Raw genomic sequence first — 10,255 nt, 5'->3', positions numbered from 1 at the left:
ACTAAAATTAATTCAAAATGGATCAAAGACATAAATATAAGACCTGAAACAATAAATTACATAGAAGAAAACATAGGTACTAAACTCATGGACCTTGGTTATAAAGAGCATTTTATGAATTTGACTCCAAAGGCAAGGGAAGTGAGAGCAAAGATAAATGAATGGGACCACATCATACTAAGAAGCTTTTGCACAACAAAGGAAACTGACAACAAAACAAACAGAGAGCCAACTAAATGGGAGATGATATTTTCGAACAACAGCACAGATAAGGGCCTAATATTCAAAATATACAAAGAACTCAAAACTTAACAACAAACAAGCAAACAATCCAATAAAAAAAATGGAAGAGGACATGAACAGACACTTCTCTCAGGAAGAAATACAAATGGCCAACAGATATATGAAAAGATGCTCAGCTTCATTAGTTATTAGAGAAATGCAAATCAAAACTACAATGAGATACAACCTCACATCTGTTAGATTAGCTATTATCAACAAGACAGGTAATAGCAAGTGTTGGAGAGGCTGTGGAGAAAAAGGAACCCTCATACACTGTTGGTGGGAATGTAAGGTAGTACAATCATTATGGAAGAAAGTATGGTGGTTCCTCAAAAAATCGAAAATAGAACTACCATATGACCCAGCAATCCCTCTACTGGGAATATACCCCATAACTCAAAAACACTGGTACGTAAAGACACATGTAGCCCCATGTTCATTGCAGCATTGTTCACAGTGGCCAAGACATGGAAACAACCAAAAAGCCCTTCAATAGATGACTGGATAAAGAAGATATGGTACATATATACTATGAAATACTACTCAGCCATAAGAAATGATGACATCGGATCATTTACAACAACATGGATGGACCTTGATAACATTATACTGAGTGAAATAAGTAAATCAGAAAAAACTAAGAACTATATGAATCCATACATAGGTGGGACATAAAAATGAGACTCAGGGCATGGATAAGAGTATGGTGGTTACCGGGGGTGGGGAGGGAAAGGGAAGGGGTAGAGGGAGAGGAGGGGCACAAAGAAAAGGTGACGGAAGACTATATGACTTTGGGTGAGGGGTATGCAACATAATCATAATCAAATGTCAAAATAACCAGGAGATGTTTTCTCTGAACTTATGTACCCTCATTGATTAATGTCACCCCATTAAAATTAATAAAATTTAAAAAAGAAAAGAAAAAGAATTTCATTTTCAGAAGTTCTTTCTCCCTGGCCACTTAATTATCTTTATTTTGTGGGGTTTTTTAATAGCTTTTTTTTTTAACTGTATAAACATAATTATTTTTCAGCTTTCCCTCCTTCACTCTGACACTATGTCAATAATACTCAGAATTCTATCATTCCCACATTGTCATAATTTCTTCATTGTTCTTTAAGTAGTTCCAGATATGAGGTTCACTTTACTCCTTCTACCACCCACTTTTAAGAAAAGTGATGATCAGGGCATTATTTACCAGTGCTCTATTCTTAGAAGGATGAGCCTTTGAGCAGACATCTATCTATTCAGGAGAAACTCTCCATCCTTATATTTTGTCTCGAGGCCAATCTTGTAATTTGCATGAGGTAGGCATTTTTGATGCAGTTTGTAAAATGTATTCTTTTATATTCTATTCCTCTTTGTTTAATTTCATCCAAATTGCCACTGAATCCATTTTGCTGAATAGGAAGTTGTATGTAATTGGTTTTAGAATACAGCTTTTTCTCGGTAACAATGCCTCATAGTTGAATGATGATTGTTATTTCACCCAGAACTCTTGTCCTCTGTTATTTTACATAGGAAGAGTAGGGCAGCAAGATTCAGGCAACATTGTCAATAACCATCAAATTTCCGAGTTAGGAAGAAAGAATCTTAGACTCAAAGAAAGATGTTATGTAGTGTAAGCGGAGTAGTGGAAAAGCGAAAGCAATTGTATCTGTCATTTTGTATGGTCTGGTAAATAAAAATTGGGCCTGTGTCCCTATTATTGATTAGAATTTTAAGGCTTCATGATTATTTTTTTTTTTTTGACAGAGACAGAGTGAGAGTCAGAGAGAGGGACAGACAGACAGGAAGGGAGAGAGATGAGAAGCAGCAATTCTCGTTGCGGCACTTTTGTTGTACATTGATTGCTTCTCATATGTGCCTTGACAAGGGAGCTCCAGCTGAGCCAGTGAACCTCTCTTGGGCTCAAGCTAGTGACCATGGGGTCATGTCTATCATCCCATGCTCAACCCAGCAAATTCACACTCAAACTGGTGAGCTTGTGAGCCTGTGCTCAAGCCAGTAACCTTGGGGTTTTGAACCTGGATTCTCAGCATCCCAGTGCAATGCTCTATCCACTACACTACTGCCAGGTCAGGCCCTTTGTAATTTTTTTTTTTTTTTTTTTTTTGCGACAGAGAGGGACAGATAAGGACAGACAGGCAGAAAGGGAGAGTGTTGAGAAGCATCAATTCTTCATTGTGCCACTTCAGCTGTTCATTGACTTTTGGGCTTCAAGCTAGTGACCTCTGGGCTCAAGCCAGTGACCATGGGTCATGTTTATGATCCCACGCTCAAGCCAGTGACCTTGCACTCAAGCTAGTGAGCCCACACTCAAGCTAGCAAACTTGGGGTTTCAAACTTGGGTTCTCCGCATCCCAATCTGACATTTTATCCACTGTGCCACCACCTGGTCAGGCACTTCATGATTTTTTAAAATTGATTTTTAGAGAAAGAGAAAGGAAGAGAAAGAGAGAAATCAATTTGTGTTCCACTTATTTATGCATTTATTGGTTAATTCTTGTATGTGCCCTGACCAGTAATTGAAGCTACAGCTTTGGCACTAATTAGGACATCGCTCTAACCAGCTGAACTATCCAGCCCTTTTTAATGATTTTTGAAAACTACAATTTATTTTTTGTGACCATAATTTAGCATTGTACACATATTGGCTCCTGGGAGAGTATATAAAATTTATGGAAAAGGAATGTGCATACCTAAATGAAAAAATACCTGGTATGTGTGACTGAATATCAGAGATGAAAGACCAAGTATTGACAAACTGATTACAACACTGATTATACAAAAGGCAGTCCGAGCAGAAAACATAGCTTAAAAAAATAGACTTTTTAAAGAACTTAAGCCCAGCTGTATGTATGTACATTCACTACCAGACATAACTGATATTAGTATCTAAGCATCTTAGCTGATGAATGTAGATACTAAAAAGCCAAAAAGGACCTTTACTTTCTCTTTAGATTTTTTGCTAAAACCCAGAAATTTAGGCTCAGTGTAATGTAAAGCTCTCTGTATTGTGAGCAAGATAGTGTAATTAGAAGGGTTCACTACTTCAATATCATTAAAAGCAAGTTCATGATTCCTTTAAATTCCTTTTTTAGATAAAAGATCAATTTTTTTGCTGTTTAATGAAGTCCATTTTCTCTTTCTTCACAGAACACAAGCATTATTTTTATGAAAGCATATATTAGGTGTGAGATGATTGACTACCTTGATAGTCTACCTACATTCAAATTATTCACTAGCATTTCCCCTAATCATTATACATATGTAACACACACACACACACACACACACACACACACACACACACACACACACACACACAGAAAGAGACAGAGAGCAAAGAGACAGAGACAGAAAGAAACAGAGAGGCAGAGAAAGAGAGAGAGAAATAGCTTATTAAATTAGAAGTGCTAGCCCTGGCCAGTTGACTCAGTGGTAAAGCATCAGTCCGGCATGTGGAAGTTCCAGGTTTGATTCCTAGTCTGAGAACACAGGAGAAGTGACCATCTGTTTCTCTACTCCTCCCCCTCCTCTTTTGCTTTCTCTCTCTCTACCTCTCACAGCCATGGCTCTATTGGTTCGAGTGCATCAGCCCTGGGTGCTGAGGACGGCTTTTGGAGCCTCCCCATCAAGCACTAAAAATTGCTTGGTTGCAAGCATGGCCCCAGATGGGCAGAGCATCGGCCCAAATGGGGTTGCCAGGTGAATCCCAGTCTGGGCCCATGTGGGAATCTGTCCCATTAGCTCCCCTTTTCTCATTTGAAAAAAGAAGGAGGAGGAGGAGGAAATTAGAAGCTCTATACTTAAAATAATAATGAATTATATAAATATCATCCTAGTGTTCAAAAAGTATTGACATATTATCTTGGAAAATGCTTATTAAAATAATACATGTGAAGGATACTAAATTGTATTCTTCAATGTGATTCACTATGTCACCTAAATTCAAAAGCATGTAGAATATTAGACGTAACTTCTCGTTAAACATTATACACTGAATGCAAGCATTTTCCTACTCTCTCCTAAAAATACAGTAAAATGACAACAAAAAAGTTGTTATAAAACAGACAAACAAAATAAACCTAAAAGGTCAAAGAAAATTTTGTTAGAAATACCAGGGCAGGAGAAATTTAAATTTTAGATCCTTGAAAGTAGATATACAAGTAGTAACTGACTTGGAAATGAGAGAAAGCTAAAGAAATAATGGGGAAACAGAAAGGAAAGTCATTGCATGCCTTCACACCCATGAGAGGCTCAGGGATTGGTGAAGTTCACTATCTTTAAAAGTGAAGATGTAGAATAGCTATTTTAAAAAAAAGTCTATTTTAAAAACATTTAGTATTTCTAGGTCTCCTTGCTGCTGTCACACAACCAGGAGACAACCTCTGGCAAATGACTATAGATTATTGACAAGAGAGTTAAACTAGAGGGCATCAGGGTATTCAGATACATTTGTGGATGGGGAATAATAGCAGAAAGAGGAATATTAAGTGACAATTCCATTATTTTCCACTCACCTACAAGAACACAACTTGAGAGATTCTATATTTTTTATATTGAAGACTGGATTCTACTTTATTCCAGACTAAGAAAAAATATTGACAAATATTGACAATAGGAAATTTCTTCACAAAACAACCACACTGTCTTCTAAGACAGTCCTCCACAGCACTTGCACAGAGAGCTTCCAATCAGCTCTTGAGTCTCTCACACATTAACATGTTTGGAAAAGCAAGGATTACCAGCCATTGGGAGACAACCCCTCCCAGCAAGCATAGAGACCAGATAGATGGTAATAAAAAGAAACACCAAGAAAAAATAGTCAATACCAAAACCAGAAGAAACCTTAAAATCATTTATATCTTGAGAGCTATGGGAAAAGTTCTTATGTCCAAAAGAGGGTCAAGGTGCTGTACTGAAAATAAAAATATAATAGCTGATACATAAAACTCAGTGTTTGAGTCAAGATGACAGTGAAGATAAACATGGTACTTGCATCCTCCCACAAACACATAAAAATTACAACTAAACTACAGGACAACCATCATTCAGAACCACCTGAAATCTAGCTGAATGGAAGTCCTACAACTAGGGATTTAAAGAAGCCACATGGAGACTGATAGGAGGGGCAGAGACATGGAATGAGGTGGTACCACCCTCGCATGTAGCGGATAAAAATTGGAAGGGAAATCTCTGTTACAGAGAACTCCTTAAGTAGTGATGGATCCCCCAGCTCACACTAGGCCCCTGGGCTTAGCATACTAGAGCCAGGAAGAGAAGTCCCCATAACTTCTGGCTGTAAAAGCAACAGGGACTGTGGCTGAGTGAGACAGAGAGATGCAGGAGTCCCAGGCACTGCCTCTAGAAGGGTTCACACACGGACTTACTCAGACTCCCTCTCTCTGAGATCCAGCACTGGGGCAGCAGCTCAAAAAGCACCAGGGACACATGCAGAGGAACTGAACTGTCTAGTATTAAGACAAGATCTGCCCTGGCCTGTTGGCTCAGTGGTAGAGCGTCAGCCTGGTGTGCAGGAGTCCCGGGTTCAATTCCCGGCCAGGGCACACAGAAGTGCACATCTCCTTCTCCACCCCTCCCCCTCTCCTTCCTCTCTGTCTCTCTCTTCCCCTCCTGCAGTCGAGGCTCCATTGGAGCAAAGATGGCCCAGGCGCTGAGGATGGCTCTGTGGTCTCTGCCTCAGGTGCTAGAATGGCTCTGGATACAACAGAGCAACGCCCCAGAGGGGCAGAGCATTGCCCCTTGGTGGGCATGCCGGGTGGATCGTGGTCGGGCGCATGCGGGAGTCTGTCTGACTGCCTCCCCCGTTTCCAGATTCAGAAAAATGCAAAAAAAAAAAAAAAAAAAAAGACAAGATCTGAGGGGACAGCTTTCTCTCAGACAAAAGTGCTGGCAGAAGCCATTATTACTTTGATGAGCCCTCACTCTACAGAGTCGGCAAGTGGGAGCCATATCTCAGAGTCTGTCAGCCTGGCTATCACTGTTTGCCTGACCATGGTGATTCCAAGACCCTGCCCCACAAAACTTCCGGGTCCACCCAACCTGTTTCCACTACCTTTTCCATATGTATGCCCTGTCTTGGCTCATGCTTCATGTTTTCCTAAAATCTCTCAAAGAAGTAGCATCTGGCCCCATACTCCTCACTAAGAGACCACAAGCCCAGCACTTGCAGCAGCCAGCTGTGGTTCATAGCCTGACCTGGCCTATGCACCTCCAAGCCCAGAACAAGTAGCAGCTAACTGACAGGTTGCCTTAGCAGAACACAGGCAGTGGTTGACCTTGGCCTGCACTTCCCAGGAGGCCCCAGAGCCAGTACACCCAGTGGACAGCTTCAGTTCACATCAAAATACCACCCAACCACCTCCACAGCAACACACTGAAGGGGTGGACGCAGCAGGCACCAAAGCCCTGCTGAAGTAAGTCCTGCTCTGTGGTATGGGCCCCTGCACAGCTGATCTTCTTCAGTAGTCAATGAAAAAAGTTTTAAAAAATGAGGATAGAATAAAAAGCCTCTGGAACAATTGCAAGTGTACCAAACACTCATATCATGGAGGTGCTAAAAGGAGGAGAGAGCAAGAAATTAAACACCTATTTGAAAAAATAACGACAGAAAACTTTTCTACCCCAATGAAGGAAATAGACATAAAAATCCAGGAAGCACAGAAAGTCCCAAACAAGATGGATTCAAAGATGTCCATACCAAGACATACCATAATTCAAAAGCAAAAGGTTAAAAACAAAGGGAGAATCTTAAAAGTAGCAAAAGAAAAACAGCTAGTTCCCCTCAAGGGAGTTCCCATAGACTGTCAGCTGATTTCTCAACAGAAACTTTGCAGGTCATAGAGAGTGGCAAGAAATATTCAAAGTGAATACAAGGCAAGGACCTACAACCAAGGTTACTCTACCCAGAAAAGCTATCATTTAGAATTAAAGGACAGATAAAGAGCTTCCCAGACATTAAAGAAGGAAAAAGCTAAAGGAGTTCATCAGCATCAAACCAGTATTACATAAAATATTAAAAGGTCTGCTAGAAGAAGAAGTAGGGGGAGGTGGAGGAGGAGGAGAAAGAGGGAGAGGAGGAGGAGGAGGAGGAAGAAAAAGAAGAGATAAAAAGTATGTAAAAAATAAAATCCAATAAATACATATCTATCAACAAATGAATCTAAAAAACAAAATAGACAAATAAGCAGAACAGAAACAGACTCATAGACACAGAGAACATTTTGACTGTTGCCAGATGGGAGGGGGTTTGGAGGATGGGCGAAGAAGGTGAAGAGATTAAGAAGTGCACATTGGTTGTTACAGAACAGTCATGGGAATGTAAAGTACAGCATAGGGAATATAATCATAATATTCTGATAACTATATATATGGTATCAGATGGGTATTAGATTTATCAGGATGATCACTTGGTAAGGTATGTAATGTTTAATCACTGGGGTGTACACCTAAAACTAATATAATATTGTATGTCAATTATAATTAAAATATTTAAATTTTTAAAAAGAAAACAAAAAATCAATAGAATGGTTGCAGAATAAAGTAAGACATCTTCTAGAAATTAAAACAGAAAAATTATGAGGTAGAAAATTGGAAAGAAAAGAAAATGAGAGAATCAGACAAGATATTCTACATCTAATAGACATCATAGAAAGAGAGAAGAGAGAAAGAAGTAATTATTAAAGAATTATACAAGAAGAATTTCCAGAAATAAAAAATAAAAATTCAGAATGGAAGGGCCTATTACATATGCCATATCATGGGTGAAAATTATACGCCACACCAAAATATATCATCATAAAGTTTAATAAAAGAAATGAATAGATATTTCTGATTTAATTAAACAAATTCATATTATACTTCTCTCAGAGCATTTGAGAATGAATTAGTGATAATAGCACAGAAAATGAAGTAAACAGAAAATCAAGGCCAACATTAATAGCATTAATAAAAAAGTTACACAATAAAGAAAATGTAATCAATTAATTGCATAGCTCAATGATGAATATTACTTGTACAGTCATAATGAGACATATACTGAATATATATATTGAAATGTAATATAACTGCACTGGGATTATTATGGGAGGGGAAGTATATATTTGAGAATCAAGGATTTGGAAGAAACAAAAGTATAAATGTTCATTTTTTATAGGAGAAAGTCAGAAGATAATACCTAACTTAAAAAAAAAATTAAAGGAGAAAACAAATAACTAAAATAATTCAGAGTGATTGCCCCAGGGAAAGAATTGGGAGGTAGAGTGTGGGGGAATCGATGACTATTTTAATAAGCATTGTAGATATATTATTTTGTTTAAAAAGTATTAAAATAAAAAAATCTGGATAAATTCAGTGGCTATGTCTGGATTATATAAGATATGGGAATTCTTTTTTCTAATTTTCTCTATTTCTAAAAGTTTCTATAATTCACACTTAATCATTTTTGATAGGAAAAATAATATTCTTCAACCTTTTTAAGTAAGAGAAGGGGAGATAGACTGACTCCCACATGTGCCCGGACCACGATCTAACTGGCAATCCCAATATTGGGCCGGCATTCAAATCAACCAAGCTACCCTCAGTGCCTGAGCCAACGTTCAAACCAATCAAGCTATCCTCAGTGCCTGGGTGCCGGTGCTCGAACCAATCAAGCCACTAGCTGCAAGAAAGAAATAGAGAGAGAAGGGGGTGAGAGAGGAGGGGAAGAGAAAAAATGGTTGTTTCTCACATGTGCCCTGACCCACAGCCAACGCTCTATTCACTGAGCCAGGTAGGCAGGGCCAATACGCTTCAATCTTTTAAACAACTGTATTTTACTAAATTGGAAAAAATACATTTTTAAACCATTCATCAAATAATTGACAGTATTAATGATGGGACATAACAATATGCTAATGAGTATATATAATATTATATATGTATAATAATGTATATATATAGGCCCTTGCCGGTTGGCTCAGTGGTAGAGTGTCGGCCTGCATGCAGGAATCCCAGGTTTGATTCCCGGCCAGGGCACACAGGAGAAGCACCCATCTGCTTCTCCACCCCTCCCCCTCTCCCTCCTCTCTGTCTCTCTCTTCTCCTCCCGCAGCCAAGGCTCTATTGGAGCAAAGTTGGCTCAGGCGCTGAGGATGGCTCTGTGGCCTCTGCCTCAGGGGCTAGAATGGCTCTGGTTGCAACAGAGCAACGCCCCAGATGGGCAGAGCATCGCCCCCTGGTGGTCATGCCGTGTGGATCCCAGTCGGGCGCATGCGGGAGTCTGTCTGACTACCTCCCTGTTTCCAACTTCAGAAAAATACAAAATAAATAAATAAATAAATAAAATTATATATATATATATATATGGTGACAACATTTTTAAAGCTAAAGACACAACATAAATATGAAAATAAACTATTCACATGTAGCCAAGAACACACCTACCTTGGATCTATATAAAATTCCCAAAAGCTGTTTCATCTTTTAAAACACCATTAAAATTAAGCACATTAAAGGAAAAATAGAGCCTAATCAACTTTAAGATTATCCATATTTACCTCCACTATAGTTTACCAATGCATAAACCCAAATTTCATTTAGTCATATTCTGTGTATACCTGTGTAAACTGGTCGTTGTTTTTCCTTAAGAGAAGTGTTGCTAGGAGTGGGATTGGTCTGAGATGAAGGGGCTTAAGGAGGGGAAGGGGGAAAAAATAGTCTGCTTCCTTGAGGCTTCCATTTCCTCATCTGTAAAATACATTCAATAATTCCTCTCTTAAATGAGTAAGAGAAATGATATATTTAAATCACCTGCTGTAGTGCCCCAATTACGGTAACCATGTGGTATTTTTCCTTCCCTTATCACATTTTCACATTTTTAAAAGCACCTAGAATAGGCCCTGGCCGGTTGGCTCAGCGGTAGAGTGTTGGCCTGGCGTGCGGGGGACCCGGGTTCGATTCCCGGCCG

The sequence above is a fragment of the Saccopteryx leptura genome, chromosome 2 (assembly GCF_036850995.1).
Source record: "Saccopteryx leptura isolate mSacLep1 chromosome 2, mSacLep1_pri_phased_curated, whole genome shotgun sequence".
Classification (NCBI taxonomy): Eukaryota; Metazoa; Chordata; class Mammalia; order Chiroptera; family Emballonuridae; genus Saccopteryx; species Saccopteryx leptura.
The sequence above is the reverse complement of the archived record's forward strand: the minus strand, read 5'-3'. Positions refer to the sequence as shown.